Genomic DNA, 17,077 nt, shown 5'->3' with positions numbered 1-17,077 from the left:
CCGGTGTGCAGAGCACCCGTCTGGGAGAGCAGTGTCCCCCTTCTGATCCTGGGGGGATGCTTTTTATAGTATGCTACCAGTTTTTCTTTTTTTTAATTCAATTTTTATTTCATATTGGAGTGTTGTTGATTTATACTGCAGTGTTAGTTTCAGGAGTGCGGCAAAGTGATTCAGTTGCACAGATACACATATCCATTCTTTTTCAGACTGTACAACTATCATTTCATTCTCATTCAGTTCTGCTTTTGAGATGATCTTCGAGCTTAACTGTGATTTAAGTAGTAGTCATACGCTTGACATTTAAAGATAGTGATCCAAAAGGGAGAGGCATTTTCTAGGAGAACTGCCATTTAAGACACAAACAAACACCAAGTTAGAGATAAAAGCCTACTAGATGATGACCGATGGTGTTTTCTCCATGTGGATGGCAGTGAGCACCTGTATTCTAGATCACGATTCAGGAAGGGTGCAAGCTGCTATCTTTGCAGTTGGAGGTTCTTTTTCTTGGGAAGACTTAGTTGGGAGGGCTGGCCCCAGGAGGTAATGTGTACACTTGGGATCCTGTTAGTCCCTGAATAGGTGACCTCTTGGTATTTCCCTCCCAAGGGACCACAGGCAATGTGATGTTGCAGTGTTCCATTGTAACGCTTCCACTTTGGACCTAATGCAATGTGGAATTTTGGGCAGGGACATAGGACCAGAGAAAGGAGGATACTACAGTCATTCAACAAACATCTATAGGTTATCTGTTCTGTACAAAGCAAGGAGCAGGTGGGAGCAGAGGTGTTGATTTGGGAAGTCAGTCATGGGCCCCGTCACCAAGTAGCTTAATAGCAGGTGTTTTCACACAGAGTCAAGCTGACCACTGTCAAGAGTCTGTAAGAGCTGATGATTTTATGCATGAATTGCATGGATTCAGGGAAGAAAATCAAGAATTAGAAAACAAGCAACAGATGAGACAAGATGAGGGAGGAAACCCAGGCAGACAGACTCCTGGGTGGATGTTTAGTAATAAGACTGCTCAAAAAATTGCAACTGAATAAGGACAGGAATGTTCTTCAAATTGTTACATTTGAACCCAGACAATGAATTCCAACATCCTAGAGAGCACAGAAGTTACCATAAGGAATAAGGAATGCAGCTAACATCTTAACAGTGTTTTTACTCTCTGATTGCTCTTCAAACAAATAAAGGATTTATTTGCAAGTGTTTTTAAGAACACATACATACAACATTACAATTAACATTTTCTCCCTACTGAAAATGTCAAAACATTTCACTGGAAGCAATGACTATTTTCTGAAAACCCCAGGAAAAAGGATCCAGGCCTTATGTTTCTTTGTCTGATCTCATGTATTTATCTCAAATTTCCCAAAACTAATCTGAAAATTAACCTTTCAATAAAGCAGTTTTCTTTCCTGGCAAACACATATGTTCCAAGGCCTCCTTTTCTGGTTAGAAGCTGCATGTCAAAACCATTCAGTTTTGCAGTTTTGCCCAGCGCATTTCCTGGCTCCCTTTCTAGTTCATTGGAGGCACAAGTCCAAGCCATTTCTTGCTTTTCACCAGTAACATTACCAACTCAAGCCAGAATCTCAAATTTCATTACAAAGGAACACTTCTAAACATTTTTCCAAGATCTCTAAATGTGCTTGAAAAATCAGAGTTTTCTTCTGCCTCAGAACTGATCTACATCCTGCAGCAAAGAAAGACAGAACAATTCCTGAACAACTTTCCCCCACCTCTAAATTCTCAACAGCATTTTGATGGAGTTAAAACAATCCTGAATTCTCCCAGAAATCTTTGAACAGAAAAAAAGTTTCTAGACATGTTTATAAACGGGTTCTTCACTTCCTCTTATCTTTTCGAAAATATAGAACCAAACTTTTCTGAAATGCTGCCTTCTTCTTGCACCAAGTGGAGTTACTCTTTGAGTAAATGTGTAAAACTAATGACTGGGAGCTGGAAATGGATTCAAGTTGAAATATGGTCCCTCATCCCTGACAGAGGCAGTCTTGGCGCTGCCACTCGTGATCGATCCAGCCTGTCTTTTTGTGAAGTCAACAAAGCAATTTAAACATATTATATGTCACAAACGAGGTGAACTTTAGTGAGTCTGCTCTCTTACTTCCCTGGCTGACGAGTCTAATTTAGTTACTGAGAGAGAAGCTTACGAGTTATTTGACTTATAGAGCATCAAACGGCCTGAAATAAACTCAGGAGGGCTTTCATAATTCTTATTAGAAGTGTTTCAATCAATAATAATTTATTATCTAAGTACACGTTTGTCCTTTAGGAAATAACCTAAAAGGACAAGACTAATGATCTTGCTGGCGAAACTGGTAGGTAAACAGCAAACCCTCAAGGACTCTGAAGGAGGAGCCTTGTTTCTCTCTTTGGGTCTTTCTTTTCTTCTGCCTTCAGCTGTGTTGACTCTCAAATAAGGCTGCACATTGGAACCACCCACAAACGTTAAAAACACCAGTGCTCAAGTGTCATCCTCAGAAATTGTGATTTAATCAATATGGGGTAGAACCTGATTGTGATGACTTTTTCAAGTTTTCCCAGATTAATTCACAGGCAGTGGAGTCAGGCTTCCCAGGCAGCTCAGTGGGTAAAGAATCTGCCTGCAATGCAGGAGACGCAGGCAGACACGCGTTCGATTCCCAGATTGGAAAGATTCCCTGGAGGAGGGCATGAAAACCCACTCCAGTATTCTTGCCTGGAGAATCCCATGGACAGAGGATCCCAGTGGGCTACAGTCCGCAGGGTCGCAAAGAGTTGAAAATGGCTAAAGTGACTGGGCACGCGTGCAGTGAACTTGGAGAGCTGTCTGTTCTACTGGGTGTCTGAGCCCAGCTCCTCAACAGGGACCAGGGTATCCTGAAGACTCATTCTTTTTCTTCATTGGCAGCTTCACTGTGTATTTCCTTTTGTTTTTCAAAGTTTACTTCCCTATCTCAAGCTGGCCTCACTGCCCTTGAGTCATTTGGTCAAGTAGAGGAAATGAGTCAAGGAGATACACCAGGACAAAGTAAATCTAAGGAAGTGTGGTGACAGGGAACACAGGAAGTGTCTGCTCGGGGGCGGTGCATGGCTTGCAGAAGAGATGACCTGCGAGCTGGCATTCGGGAAGCACGTGGAACTCCGACAATGGACGCAGAGGTACGAGAGACTTCGAGCCTCGACTCTAGTGGTTGCTCTTCTTCTGCTTTGGTGACAGAGCCTCTGAATTTTAGTTGGGCACATGGTCTTTGTTCCTCGGTCTCTCTTGCGTGTGCAGGCATCTGTGTGCTTAACTTCTGGCCAATGAGATGTAACAGAATAAATACTGTAAGGCAGATTCTAGGGAACATAAAAGACAACTTAAAATAACAACTGGTGCATGCATTTTCCTTCTTCTCCTTTGCTCCTTCTTCCTGCTGACTGCAATGTATATGTGATGTCTGGAACCCTAGCCACCATTTTGGTCCATGAGGATGAGAGTCATACTCTGGGGCTGGTGAAGGAATGAACTGGAAGTAGTTTAGGTTGGTGAGGATTGTCATACTAGCCTAGACTGCCAACCTCTGGGTTTTTTTTTTTTTTTTCCCCTTGGGAAGGAGAAATACTTTTTATTTAGGGTATAGTTTTTTCACTTGTAAAACAGAAATAACAGTACTCACCTCACTGGTTATTGTAAAGATTAAGTGAGTTAAATATAAGTAAAGCACTTAAAAGATTGACAGGTATAGTAAGTGAATATAATTATATATGTGTGTGCTAAGTCACTTCAGTTGTGTCTCACTCCTGGTGACCCCATGGACTGTAGCCTGCCTCAGGCTCCTCTTTCCATGGGATTCTTCAGGCAAGGATACTGGAGTGGGTTGCCATGCCCTTCTCCATAGTAATTATTGAAATGCCTTATCTCTGTCTTGGAATATTTTCTCTTCTCAGCCTACATTTTCACTAGGTCAAGAGTCAGTGAGCTTTGGTCAGAGCTTTGGTCTGCACACCAAGTATGGCCCCGTATGTGTTTTGTAATAAAGGTTTATTGGAACCCAGCCTTGCTCATTTGCTTACGTATTGTCTGGCTCTGAATCTACTCTGTGCTACAATGGCAGAGTGGAGTCATGACAGAGGCCGTGTGGCTTGCTGAAAGTATTCAGTATGTGGCACTCTCGAAGTTTGCCATCTCTGCATTAGGTGATCTCATCCTGTCTCATAACTTTATTTTTAAAAAGTTTACTTATTAAAATTTTTGTTGACATATAGTTGATTGACAATGTTCTATTAGTTTCAAGTATACAGCAAAGTGATTCAGTTACACATATGCAAGTATCCTTTTTCAGATTCTTTTCCATTATAGGTTATGATGAGATATTGAATACAGTTCCCTGCACTATACAGTAGATCCTTGTTGATTATGTATTTTATATACATCAGTCGCGTGTCTGTTTATCCGAAACTCCTAATTTACCCCTCTCCCCATCTGGTAACCAAAGCTTTGTTTTCTCTGTAAGTCTATTTTCTCGTAGTTTTGAATAACAATTAAATGCGGAAGATTCCAGCGTGTAATGGTAGCCCGGGTGTCACCTCTAAGATCTATGTCCTGCTGTCCACTGATGCTCCGTTGTGCAAAAGTGGGCATCTCCAACTCTGTCCTTTCTAACACCCTTGCCTCCTGCAGTCCTCACATCTCCACTCCACCGCCACCTGGGAGCTTCAGCCAGAGCCCTGCAGCCCTCCGGGACCCTCACTTTCCCTCACTACCTGCAGCCAGTCCAGCAGCAAGCTCATCTGTTCTTCCTCCAAAACATCGTTTTAATCCAGCCACTTATCTGTCCCCGCCTTGTCACCGGATTCTCCAGGTGGCCTCCTAACTGGCCTTGCCCTGTGGCAGCAACTCTTTCTTGCTACAGCAACGAGTCACGTCTGAAAAACGGCACACCTGACCACGTCGCTTCCGCGCTTAGTCTTCAGCGGCCTTTCACTGCATCCAGAATAAAATTAAAACTCTCCACCAGAAGATGTCCCACCTCCTGTCAACCCCTCCCCACCCTGGCTCCGTCTCACCCTCTCCTGCATCGACTCCAACCCAGATGCTCTCCTGCGCCTGCATGACTCAGGGGCACTGGGGTGCTCCTCTCTGTCTGAAAAGCCCTCCTTCCTCTGTCTCTCCCCAGGGTGGGACCCTTCTCAGCCTTGGGACTTTGCTTTCACGTCACTTTCTCTACATTTCAGGGACCTCTTGATTCCATCACAGGCTGAAGGCTCTTCACACTCATCGCCTATGTGACCGCAGTTGTCCAACCTCTTAGAAGAAAGCTGGAGGAGACTCAGTGCACCCAAAACTCTCTGCATTTTCAAAAGCAAGGCGGAAATTTACCTGGCGCCATAAATGGACTCTCCTGGGCTTGGAAGTTCCAGTGAGACCCCCGTCCGTCTCAAGTTGAGTCAGTTTACTCCTTTATATTTTGCTGTTAGAGGTTGACCTGTATGTGAAAACTACCTCTTTGGAGGTTCGGAATCATAAATGGGTGTCATCACTCCCAAACATCTCTGCTCCAAGAGAGGCTGTAACAAGGGTAGGGACATCGCTTGCCCTCTGAAGGAGCCACCCAAATTGAGGAAAGATCCCTTTGTAGATATAAGGGAGTGGGCATTCAGATCTCACTATCCAAGTGCTGAGTGTAGTGAAGAGTTAGGGGACGTATTTAGGGGGAAATAAAAGGGACGGCAACAATTTTTTTGAGCATGCTTCATTCATCTTTTGATGTGTGGGATATTCTGACTTGTTCTTCTCTTTTTTTAAACAAATGAGATACCATTCCCCCCCCCCCCCAATTTTTACTAATTTTTTTTACTTTGTTTGTTTTGGGGCATACCATGCGGCTTGTGGGATTTTAGTTCCCAGAGGAGGGATTGAACCCTGGGCTGCAGGCAGTGGAAGCGCTGCGTCCGAACTACTGCACTGCCAAGGAATTCCTCTTTGAAAAAGATTCCAAATTAGTTCCATTCCAGAGATGAGAGCAAGGCAAGCTCTGGGCACGTTGGGACAATTTTTTTTTTTTTTAGTAATTTTTTCTTTATTTTAATTTTGGCTGCACTGAGTCTTCATTGCTGCTTGGGCTTTCTTTAGTTGAGGTGAGTGGAGGCTACTCTCTGTGGTGGCGTGCGGGCTTCTCACTGCAGCGGCTTCTCTTGCAGTGCACAGGCTCTAGGGTGCATGAGGTTCGGTGGTTGCATCATGTGGGCTCAGTGGCTGCAGTTCCCAGGCTCTAGCGCACAGGCTCAATACTTGAGGTGCATGCGCTTCATTGCTCCATGGCACGTGGGATCTTCCTGGATCAGGGGTCGAACCCGTCTCCTGCCTTGGCAGGTGGATTCTCTACCACTGAGCCACCAGGGAAGCCCAGGATCACTCTATCGTCAAGTGCTTTCCCTCCTGCTGACAGCTGGGAAATGATGGAGGCTTCCCCAGGATCCAAGGAAATGACAACTAGAACTTCTGAGCTTCGCATTCCATGTGTGTTTTATTTGACTCATGAGGGAACAGATCCAGAGGATAAACTGACTTCTGTCACATAGCAGGTGGTAGTCCTGGGGACCAGAACCCACCCCTGCTCTATGCACATTAGGCCTCCTATGCCAGGGGGCACCTTTATTTCCCCAACTGACTATAGTGCTTTGTGTGTGTTAGTTGCTTAGTTGTGTTTGACTCTTTGTGATAGCAAGGCCTGTAGTCTGGCTGTCCGTGGGATTCTCCAGGCAAGAATACTGGAGTGGGTTGCCATTTCCTTCTCCAATAGTGCTTTAGGCTCAAAACAAACAAACAAACAAAAAAACCTGCCCTAAAGGAAAGGCATCTGGTCCCATCACTTCATGGGAAACAGATGCGGAAACAGTGGAAACAGTGTCAGACTTTATTTTTTTGGGCTTCAAAATCATTGCAGATGGTGATTGCAGCCATGAAATTAAAAGACACTTACTCCTTGGAAGGAAAGTAATGACCAACCTAGATAGCATATTCGAAAGCAGAGACATTACTTTGCCAACAAAGGTCCGTCTAGTCAAGGCTATGGTTTTTCCAGTGGTCATGTATGGATGTGAGAGTTGGACTGGGAAGAAGGCTGAGTGCTGCAGAATTGATGCTTTTGAACTGTGGTGTTGGAGAAGACTCTTGAGAGTCCCTTGGACTGCAAGGAGATCCAACCAGTCCATTCTAAAGGAGATCAACCCTGGGATTTCTTTGGAAGGAATGATGCTAAAGCTGAAGCTCCAGTACTTTGGCCACCTCATGCGAAGAGTTGACTCATTGGAAAAGACTCTGATGCTGGGAGGGATTGGGGGCAGGAGGAAAAGGGGATGACAGAGGATGAGATGGCTGGATGGCATCATTGGCTCAATGGACTTGAGTCTGAGTGAACTCCGGGAGTTGGTGATGGACAGGGAGGCCTGGTGTGCTGCGATTCATGGGGTCGCAAAGAGTCAGACACAACTCAGCGACTGAACTGAACTGAACTGAACTGAAAGAGAAGGAAGGAATTAGGGAGATTCATCCCAAGCCTGGGATGGACTCTCTCTCCTTCCTACTTCTACTAAATGGTCTGAAACCTTGTAGGACCATGTCAAGCTAACCATGTTGGAAACGCTTACTTCCTCATCCTAGGCGTGTTCACTGGCGTGAAGCACTCTCCCCTGGGCGACTGTATGTCTGGGATCCTTATTAAAGAACACCATGGCTGCTGGAACAGCATTCAGATGGTTCCCAAAGTGGTCCAAAAATCAATCCCCAGAGATGCTTTGAAGAAAAAGCAATAAAAACAGGCTCTATGGTCAAGGTGAGTTTGGGAAACTGTATATCCTTCTCTTGAAGATTCACCCAAGTTAATTGTTGAACTTTGTGTAACTCAGCATTCTCTGAACACACCTGGTCGTAAAACCCAGTGCATCTTATTTTTGTTTATTTATTTGGCTGCATCAGGTAGGTCTTAGCTGCAGCATACAGGATCTTTCGTTGAGATGTGTGGAATTCTCTTCGGGTGTGGGCTTAGTTGTCCCCCAGGCATGTGGGATCTTAGTTCCGCAACCAGGGATTGAACCTGCGTCTCTTGCATTGGAAGGCAGATTCTCAACCACCGGACCCCCAGGAAAGTCCCCACTATATATCTTGTAAAGTTGGTTCCAAGTGTTCCATGAAATATATGTTGAGATATACAGAAGTCTGTTCTGTTGAAGATATGCAAGTGGTAAGGCTGTTTGCAGGATTTATCACTGGGAAGAGTGGATTTTTTTTTTCTCGAAGATTACAGACCAAAGACAGAGAGGAGGAGCCTGGGAAGCTCCAAAGGTGAGCGTCCTTTTCTCTTATTTTTACCAAAGAAGAAAACTCCTGGCCAGATAGAGCAGGCTGGACCCAGGAAGTGCAGATCCCCAGGGGCCACACAAGTCTTGGGGCTCTGGGGTTGAGTCTGTTTTGATATTTTTGAGGAATAAGAAACTCAAAGTCCTTCTTTTTAAAACTTCTTGTATTCTGAATTCCCTTCTAATTTTTCTCCTTTAATGATTAATGAAAACTTTTTGATACTTCTAGCCCGTGATGGCTCTACTGAACGATACTTGAGGGAAGTGGGGGCTTTGGGGCACAATCCATCACCAAGCAGAATTTGGTTTTACAAAAATGTGCTTGAAAAACTGGCAATGTGGCCTCCTAGCACAAACGGAATGGATTCTGACCTGGTGCAACGGGAAAGAGACGACTCTGCTGAGAACACTGCAGTAGGGGCCCAGGACTCGGGATCCAAGCTGACGGAGGCAGCCTAATACTTGAACTGTAGGATTTCCAAGGAGGAGGCTCTCATTAAGACATTCCTGGTGGCCTCCTTATTTGGCCAGTTTTTCCAGATCTATGGTTTGAAGGCTGCAAGTTTTATTTCATGAAGATGGAATGGTTGCCCAGCACAGTCATGCCAAAGATACCACCAACTCGGTTATAGCAGTTTTTTTACCTAGATGAAATAGGTCAATTTATAGGATGAACAAGTCAAAGAAAACAGTCCTTTGAAGTTCCACAAAAATGAAAAAATAGACTCCAAAATGCTTAAGTCAGTGTTTCTTAAAATATGGATCCTGAACCAGCTGCATTGCATCCCCTGGAACCTCTCAGAAATGCGACTTTGCCAGACCACCCCAGAAGCATTAAGAGAAACTCGGGTCGAAGCCAGCAGTGGGGGTGTAGACAAGCCCTCCTGGGGATTCCGATCCCAGCTAAAGGCTGAGAGCCACTGCCCTCCAGAAAGGCTCGAGTCGTCCATCAGCTTGGTCTCCGCCGACTCTTCCAGGCTCACCGGCTGTCTCCTGCAGCCCCAGCTTTTCGGAGCGCCTTTTCTTTGTTTCTGCTTCCTGATGCCCTGGCTGGTGTCTTGGCTTTGTCCTTAATCTGAAACCTTTTCAGGTCTAATTAACCCAGGAGAAACGGTGTGCTCTGTGCGGCCAGCCACACTCCACTTTCCCAGCCTCCACTTTGGGTTTGGGTGGCCAGTCACTGCTAGCATAACAGGACTTTATCATTGCCCCTCTGGACTCTCCTAAGCGGCACGACTTCCAGTATCTCTGGGCCTCTGGACACACTACTGTTGTACCTGCTTTCACCCACCCCCACAGCCACGCTTGCTGATAGTGTTCCAGAAACTTCTACGACACGATACCTTTCTCATCTACCTCCTCCCCCTCTGGCTGATTCTTCCCAGCCTTCTTCAAGAGATCGCTCCTCTGTCTGCCTTTAAAATTGGCTTTCCCTTTGGTTTATCCCAACCCTTCTAACTGGGTGTGTTCTCGCTAGGTGACCTAGCAGGGTCTGAATCTCTGACCATCGTCCTGTACACTGGTGGTGCTTTACAGTGGCCCCAAGACCTGCACTTTCAGCCACCTACCCAGCTCCTCTCCGTGATGTCTCCATGGTACTCCATGCACCAAGATTGAACTTCTCTGAGAGTTTGGGCCGGGTGTTCATAAACATCGCCTTATTGAATCCTTATCATGGTACTTCAGGACAGCCATGGCTACCCACATCTTTTTTTTTAATAGATAAAAAACCCATTTTTCTGAGAAGCACAGCTGGCCCTTTGAAGAGTCAAGATTCAAACCCAGATCTATTCAAGTAGAAACTGCCCCCATTTCAAGTGATGGGTATAAGCGCTCAAAATTCCCAGAGATATCTGTGCCAGGTCAAAGCCTCTCTCCCAGAGCATTTCCAGTGAATGAGAGCGTGACGATGAACGATGGCCATTGCAGCACAGTGGCTGGCATCTAAGAGTTCTCAGGATGAAGATCTAGTGTTTGATTCTCACTGGGATTTCCTAAGACCAAAGACAAACCATGAAGCTTCCTTGTGCTTTGAAGGCATAAGATAATATCCAGAGAGAGATCAGCGTCCAAACCAAACGAGAAACGCATGTAACACAAAAGTGAATGCCGAATAGCACCCTGAAGGCTGGAGACTGGGAAAAAAAGTAAGGCTTTTAAAACTTACTTAGACCACTGTTATCAGCACTGAATTCCTCTCTTTTCTAGCTAACAGTGGGATCTCTGTTCTTTTTCATGAATGAACACTGGACTCGAAAGCAAATCTTTCCTGACTCTAGTCTGATGAAGCTTGGGCATCATAGTCTAGAAAATATACCGTAAGCTTTCAGTTTTGGTGTAACTTTGATTAAAGCCCTGGCTATATAATGGTGACGAGTGTTATTTTCATCACTAAACAACAAGACTGCTGCGTGTGCTGTTCGCTCAGTCGTGTCTGACTCTTTGCGACCCCATGGACTGTCGTCCACCAGGCTCCTCTGCCACTGGAATTCTCCAGGCAAGAATGCTGGAGCAGGGAGCCATGCCTGTCTCCAGGGGATCTTTGACCCAGGGATCACACCCGGGTCTCCTGCATTGCAGGCAGATTCTTATCTGTCTGAGCCACGAGGGTGGCAGGAGGTGTTTCCACTCATTTGACAGAGAGGAAACTGAGTGGATGGCTTTTTCACCCTGATGCAGTCACTAAGGGAAGATGTTAGTATTGAAATTTCAGCTCTTGAATTGCTATTGTAGAACCTGCCTGTCTTACTTCCCACAACTGCTTTTCTAAGTAGAGAATTATTTTAAGGTTTTGAAAGTTTTGGGCAACTAAGTATGTGTTTCAACACAAATTCTAAGATCACTGTGATGATTTATCTGTTTTCCCAAAGATGTGCCTAATTTAATGCTACTTCATATATTTATTTTAATCAGTATGTTTCCTTAGAAGAAAAAAATGCTCATTAACATTTTATGTTTTTTATGAATATCATTTATGCTTTGCATGAATATCACATAGCGGCTCACTTTACGTATGCTTTAATCACCCGCAGCATGTAGATCCATTTTCCCTTAATTTACTGTGTTAAGATGATTATTTCATTGTAATTCACACCGATGGACTCAGTTTGAAAAGCTGAGTGCTTGTTTGAGTGGAATGACTCTGACATTTAACAGCTATAGTATGCTTTATTCTAGAATAACATATCAGAGATTAATTTTGTAACAAATTTCCTTAATAATAGGAATAATGAATGAGTGATTGAGTCATTTGCATTTACTTTGCTTTTTCACCTTTAAGAACAACTAATACAAAGTCTACATGGTGTCACAATTGATGCCAATTTCAAAAGGTTTATTCTTTGTTCATTAAAGGCCCCAGTTCTTCACTTTTACTTGAAAGTATTATGAAGAATGATTAAAGGTAAAAAGTTCAGACAAAGTACTGATACATGCAACAACATGGATGAACCTCAAAAACAGTAGGTCAGTCTCATCGTAGGATTCCACTTTCGTGCAGTGTTCAGTAAAAGTGAATCAGTGTGGGCAGAAAGTAGGCGAGTTGTCGCCAGGGGCTGGGTCCAGGAATGAAAAATAACTGCAAATCAGCTCAAAGTTTCCCTGGGGGAGATGGAAACATTCTAAAATAAGACTGTGGTCACGGCTGTATTAACACAACTCTGTAAACAGACTAACAGTTATGGAGTGGTACACTTGGAGGGATTTCACAATAGGTGAACTATGTCCCAACAAAGCTTTACCTAAAGACATGTGAGGTTGTGAACAGCTTGAGGTAATCATTTATATATCAATACTACATAAGTTTCCTTGATCTAATGTAGGATACACCCTAAGAGGAAGACATGATTTTTCTTTGAAATTTGCAACCCAACTAAAATAACATCAACAAGCAGACGGTAAACATGAAGGGAGATGGGATTATTATTTCTGAAACAACATAGGTTAGGCTCTTCTTTAGTCTCTCCAAGATAAAGGCCAGCCAGTAGCATTTCCACCACTGCTTGGTCATCAGTGGGTCTGCTGCGCATTCCAAGCCTAAGCTCAAAGCTCTTCCAACATTTCTATTTGGAAATCTCATGCACGAAGCAGCTTCTTACCGTCAGCACACAGTTTGGTGCTGGGCATAGAGAACACACGAAAACGCGGCTGATGTAAATTGAGGTAAAGTCACAGTCACTGAGGAGCCAAGCCATGATATGATAAGGCAGAGCCCAGGAAGCATAAAATACTGTAACGAAGTTTCATGACAGCATGAGAAAGACATGAATCCTCGTGACCGGCATGGAGAGTCCCAGAGGAAGTGATGTTTAAACTGAGCCTTGAAGGATGAGGGGAATAAAGTAGGATTTGTAAATATTTTCAAAAATAAAACCTACTTCATGCTGGTGCACTGCAAACCAGATCTAGAACTGGTGAATCAAAATTCTTCATTCTACTTCAAGTGCCAAAATAGCTGCGAAAGATATACTACAAGTATCAAGATTAACCTAAACTATATCCCAATCTTGGTTGTTTTTGTAATTTACTATGGTTTGAATTGTGGGGGGAAAAAAGAATGGCCTCCCAAAGAGGCCATCTGCCCTTGCTATCCTCAGGATGGCACAGAATCTGCTTTCTGGCCTGCTACAAACAGAGACGCCGCCAGGCAAGCATCCTTCTCTCATTCCAACCTTAAAAAGGTCACAGGTGGCAGAACAACCAATAACATTCATTCCTGAGACATTCGCCCCCAGAACACGGAATGGAGGCTTCACAAAAGGACTCAAACACAGAACAGACGGTGCTTGCCAAGGGGGCTGGGGAGAGTGGGAGCAGGGTGGGGTGGAGGCTGGGGTTAGCGGATGTAAACTATCCTATAGACAGTGGAGAAACAGCAAGCCTACTGTGTGGTATAGGGCACGCTATTCAGTATCCTGGGATAAACCCTAATGGAAAAGAAAAAGAAAAAAAGAGGAGTCAGACTTCCCTGGTGCCCCAAAGGTTGAGAACCCTCCTGCCAACGCAGGGGACGTGGGTTCCGTCCTCGGTCCCGGAAGATCCTACGCGCCGCAGGGTGCCTGAGCCCGTGGCACCGCAACCCCTGAGCCCGTGCTCCAGAGGCAGTGCTCTGCAAACAGGAACCCCGCGCCCCGCAACTAGAGAAAGCCCACGCGCAGCAATGAAGACCCAGAGCAGCCCAAAGGGAATTAAAAAAAAAAAAAGAGAGAGACAGAAAGAAGCAGGTGGTTTGGAGGAAGCGAAACTTCCCGAATCACATACTTAAATTCAAATGTTTATCGGAACAATATCAGGTGATACAGCTTTTAAAGAATTTGGCCCAAAATGCACAGTCTTATCCTAATCATGAAGAAACGTCAGTCAAGCCCAAACGGAGGGACACTCTCCAAAAGAATCAGCCTGCATTCTCCACAAACGACAAGCGCCGCGCAGACCGTGGAAGGTTATGGACAGAGTAAAGCAGACAGCAGACACGGAAACACAAGGAAAGGCGCACTCCGGCCCGGCCGGCCGGAAAACAAGGCTGGTTTAAGGAGCGGCGGGGGCCGGGCGCAGGGCTGAGGGGGATGGAGTTACGATTCCGGAGACACGTCCTTTCCCTTCCTGGTCTCAGCCGTGACCTCTCCTCCGGGGGGAGGGAGGGGTGAAGTGAAAGTCGCCCAGTGGTGTCCCACTCTTTGCGACACCGTGGGCTCTACAGTCCTTAGAATTCTCCAGGCCAGAATACTGGAGTGAGTAGCCTTTCCCTTCTCCGGGGGATCTTCCCAAACCAGGGATCGAACCCAGGTCGCCCGCATTGAGGGCAGATTCTTTACCAGCTGAGCCACAAGGGCAGCCTAAGAAGGCTGGAGTGGGTAGCCTATCCCTTCTCCAGGGCATCCTCCCGACCCAGGAACTGAACCGGGGTCTCCTGCACTGCAGGCGGATTCTTTACCAACTGAGCTATGAGGATGGAGTGGGGAGACACAATTTGTGAAATCTGAATGAAGTCTGTAGGTTAGAGAATAGTACACATCAGTATTACATCTCCTCATCTTGATCATTGTCCCATGGTTTTCTAAGAGAATTTCTTTGCTTTCAGAAGACATACTGAAATATTTAAAGGGGCATGCTATCTGCAACTTACTCCCAAATGGTTCTAAAAACTAATAATACGTATATACACAAACGCATAGAGTTCACACACACACAATGATACAGCAGATGTGGCAACATGTTCATAGTCGGTGAGTCCAAGTGAAGGGTGTATAGGCATTCTCTGCACCATTCATTTCCACTCTGGCAATGGCACCCCACTCCAGTACCCTTGCCTGGAAAATCCCATGGATGGAGAAGCCTGGTAGGCTGCAGTCCATGGGGTCGCTGAGGGTCGGGCATGACTGAGCGACTTCAATTTGACTTTTCACTTTCATGCATTGGAGAAGGAAATGGCAACTCGCTCCAGTGTTCTTGCCTGGAGAATCCCAGGGATGGGGGAGCCTGGTGGGCTGCTGTCTATGGGGTCGCGCAGAGTCGGACACGACTGAAGTGACTTAGCAGCAGTAGCAGCAGCAGAGATCACTTTAAAATCAAATGGAGAGAAATTTATAGATTTTGCCTTAGCAGATTTTCTAAGAAAACACACAACTCATTCAAGCTTCAGCCATGGTGGTCTCCTGGCACCGATGTTCTTTTTCCAATTCAACATTTAAAAACAGAAACCAACCTCAAGAGTGAGCAGATTTGGTGCTGATCAATCTGAAAGGCGCAGAAGCATCGAGTCACTAAGCTGTGCACCAGGAGTGACAGAGTGTTTTGGGTCAATTCGAAAACAAACGAAAATCTCACAGAAAAAGAGATCAGATATGCCATTGCCAGAGACAGTAGGGCCAGGTGGGGGGAAGGAGGAGTTGGATCAAGGTGGCCACAGGTATAAATTTCCAGCAATAAGATAAATAAGTATCAGGGATGTTATGTACAGCAGGGCAAATATAGCCATTCCCTTCTCTAGAGGATCTTCCCAACCCAGGGATCAGACTCAGGTCTCCTGCATTGCAGGCAGTTTCTTTACCATCTGAGCCACTAGGGCCCCATGATTGACATCATTGTATGTTATAGGTGAAAGTTGTTAAGAGAGTAAATCCAAAGAATACTCCTCACAAGGAAAAATATTTGTTTTTATTTCTTTAATTTTGTCCCTGTATGGGATGAGGGATGTTTATTAAGCTTGCGGTCATCCTTTCATTAGGCGAGTCCAATCACGCTGTACACATTAAACTTATGCAGTGCTGTATGTCAATTACATCTCAATAGAAGTGGAAGTGGAGAAGGCGATGGCCCCCCACTCCAGTGCTCTGGCCTGGAAAATCCCATGGACGGAGGAGCCTGGTCGGCTGCAGTCCATGGGGTCGCTAAGAGTCGGACATGACTGAGTGACTTCCCTTTCACTTTTCACTTTCATGCATTGGAGAAGGCAATAGCAGCCTACTCCAGTGTTCTTGCCTGGAGAATCCTGGGGACGGGGGAGCCTGGTGGGCTGCCAGGGCTTGCACAGAGTCAGACACGACTGAGGCGACTTAGCAGAAGTGGCAGAAAAAATTGAAAAGTAAGCCAGTCTGCAAGAAAACAAGAAGCCAAGTTCAAAAGCCTTTGACTCGTCTGAGTAAAGAATGTCGGGTTGATTACTGTTATTCTCTTACTTTTGTAGTGATCACCACTGTTTATAATAGTCTTCATTCTTAAAGGCTTATATTCTTAATTTTACAAAATATTTTAAAACATAAGAATGAACATTTATTTCCTTTGTGGAAGAAATGAGATTCAAACATAGAATGATCACTTCAAAAGCAAGTTAAGAATAAGCATATCATGTGTAACCAGAAAGGGATAACAGGAAAGGACTATCCCCATGTCCAATCATGAATATTAAATGAGATGAACCCATTTCAGATACTTGTTCCCTTGGAAACAGTCATCTGAAACTCCTGTAAAAATTAACATGTATTTTTTTCCCTGTAAAGGGCAGAAGCTTCTTTTACTTACATAGTTTTGACCTTTAGTTTTATATCTTAGGCTTATTATAAGACGTTCTTTCCAGAGCCAGGCAAACAAAGCACCATATGAGCATCTTTTCATTAGCGCTGAGGCTCGGCTTACAATAGTATGGCCTTTGCAGCTGCACGTTATGGGGCAAGTATAGGGAGTCGGGATAAAACCTGCCACTCACGATAAACCATCCGTCCCCAGACAGCATTCTAGCTCAGGCTGCGTGACTTCACAGCACGGCTAATTGAGTTAAATAGTCATATTGGCAATATAGTTGTATATTTTAAGAGGCAGTAAATGTGAATGAAGTCAAGTCTCTTGTTTAAGCCAAATTGACAAATGTCACGAGGACAGCCATTCACCAGAGGCAACAGTTCTGTTTCAGTCGATGCCGTGGAGCAGGGCTTTCGTCCGAGGAGGATTTCTGACACTCTTTCCAAAACCCTGGCTGGTTCTGGATTTCTGGTATCTTTGCAAGAGACAGTTCAAGTCAAAGAGGCTGAGCTGGTCCAGAACCAAGGCTAATTTCTAAAGGCATTACTCACAGACAGGACTAACCACTTTTGTGTCAATGCGGGTAACAAGTGCAGGCGGAATGGTCCCCAGGAGACCTGCCCGCTTTGTCTATAACGCCGCGACTAGGTAATGCTCTTGGCATGGAGTTTCTGCTTCTCTGGGGCTCTCAAAACCCAGAGGCTCTGCCCTGAAG

At 44.9% G+C, this 17,077-nt stretch overlaps 1 protein-coding gene across 8 annotated transcripts in view; it reads right to left on the bottom strand.

Moving 5' to 3' along the window:
* The window catches only part of THRB (thyroid hormone receptor beta), a 437,533-nt gene that overhangs the window by 55,927 nt on the left and 364,529 nt on the right, over positions 1-17,077 (bottom strand). The gene's annotated exons all lie outside the window — the stretch shown is intronic.

This window comes from Ovis canadensis, chromosome 26 (assembly GCF_042477335.2).
Source record: "Ovis canadensis isolate MfBH-ARS-UI-01 breed Bighorn chromosome 26, ARS-UI_OviCan_v2, whole genome shotgun sequence".
Lineage (NCBI taxonomy): Eukaryota > Metazoa > Chordata > Mammalia > Artiodactyla > Bovidae > Ovis > Ovis canadensis.
Note: the sequence above shows the minus strand (reverse complement) of the source record. Positions and strands in the feature narration are given on the sequence as shown.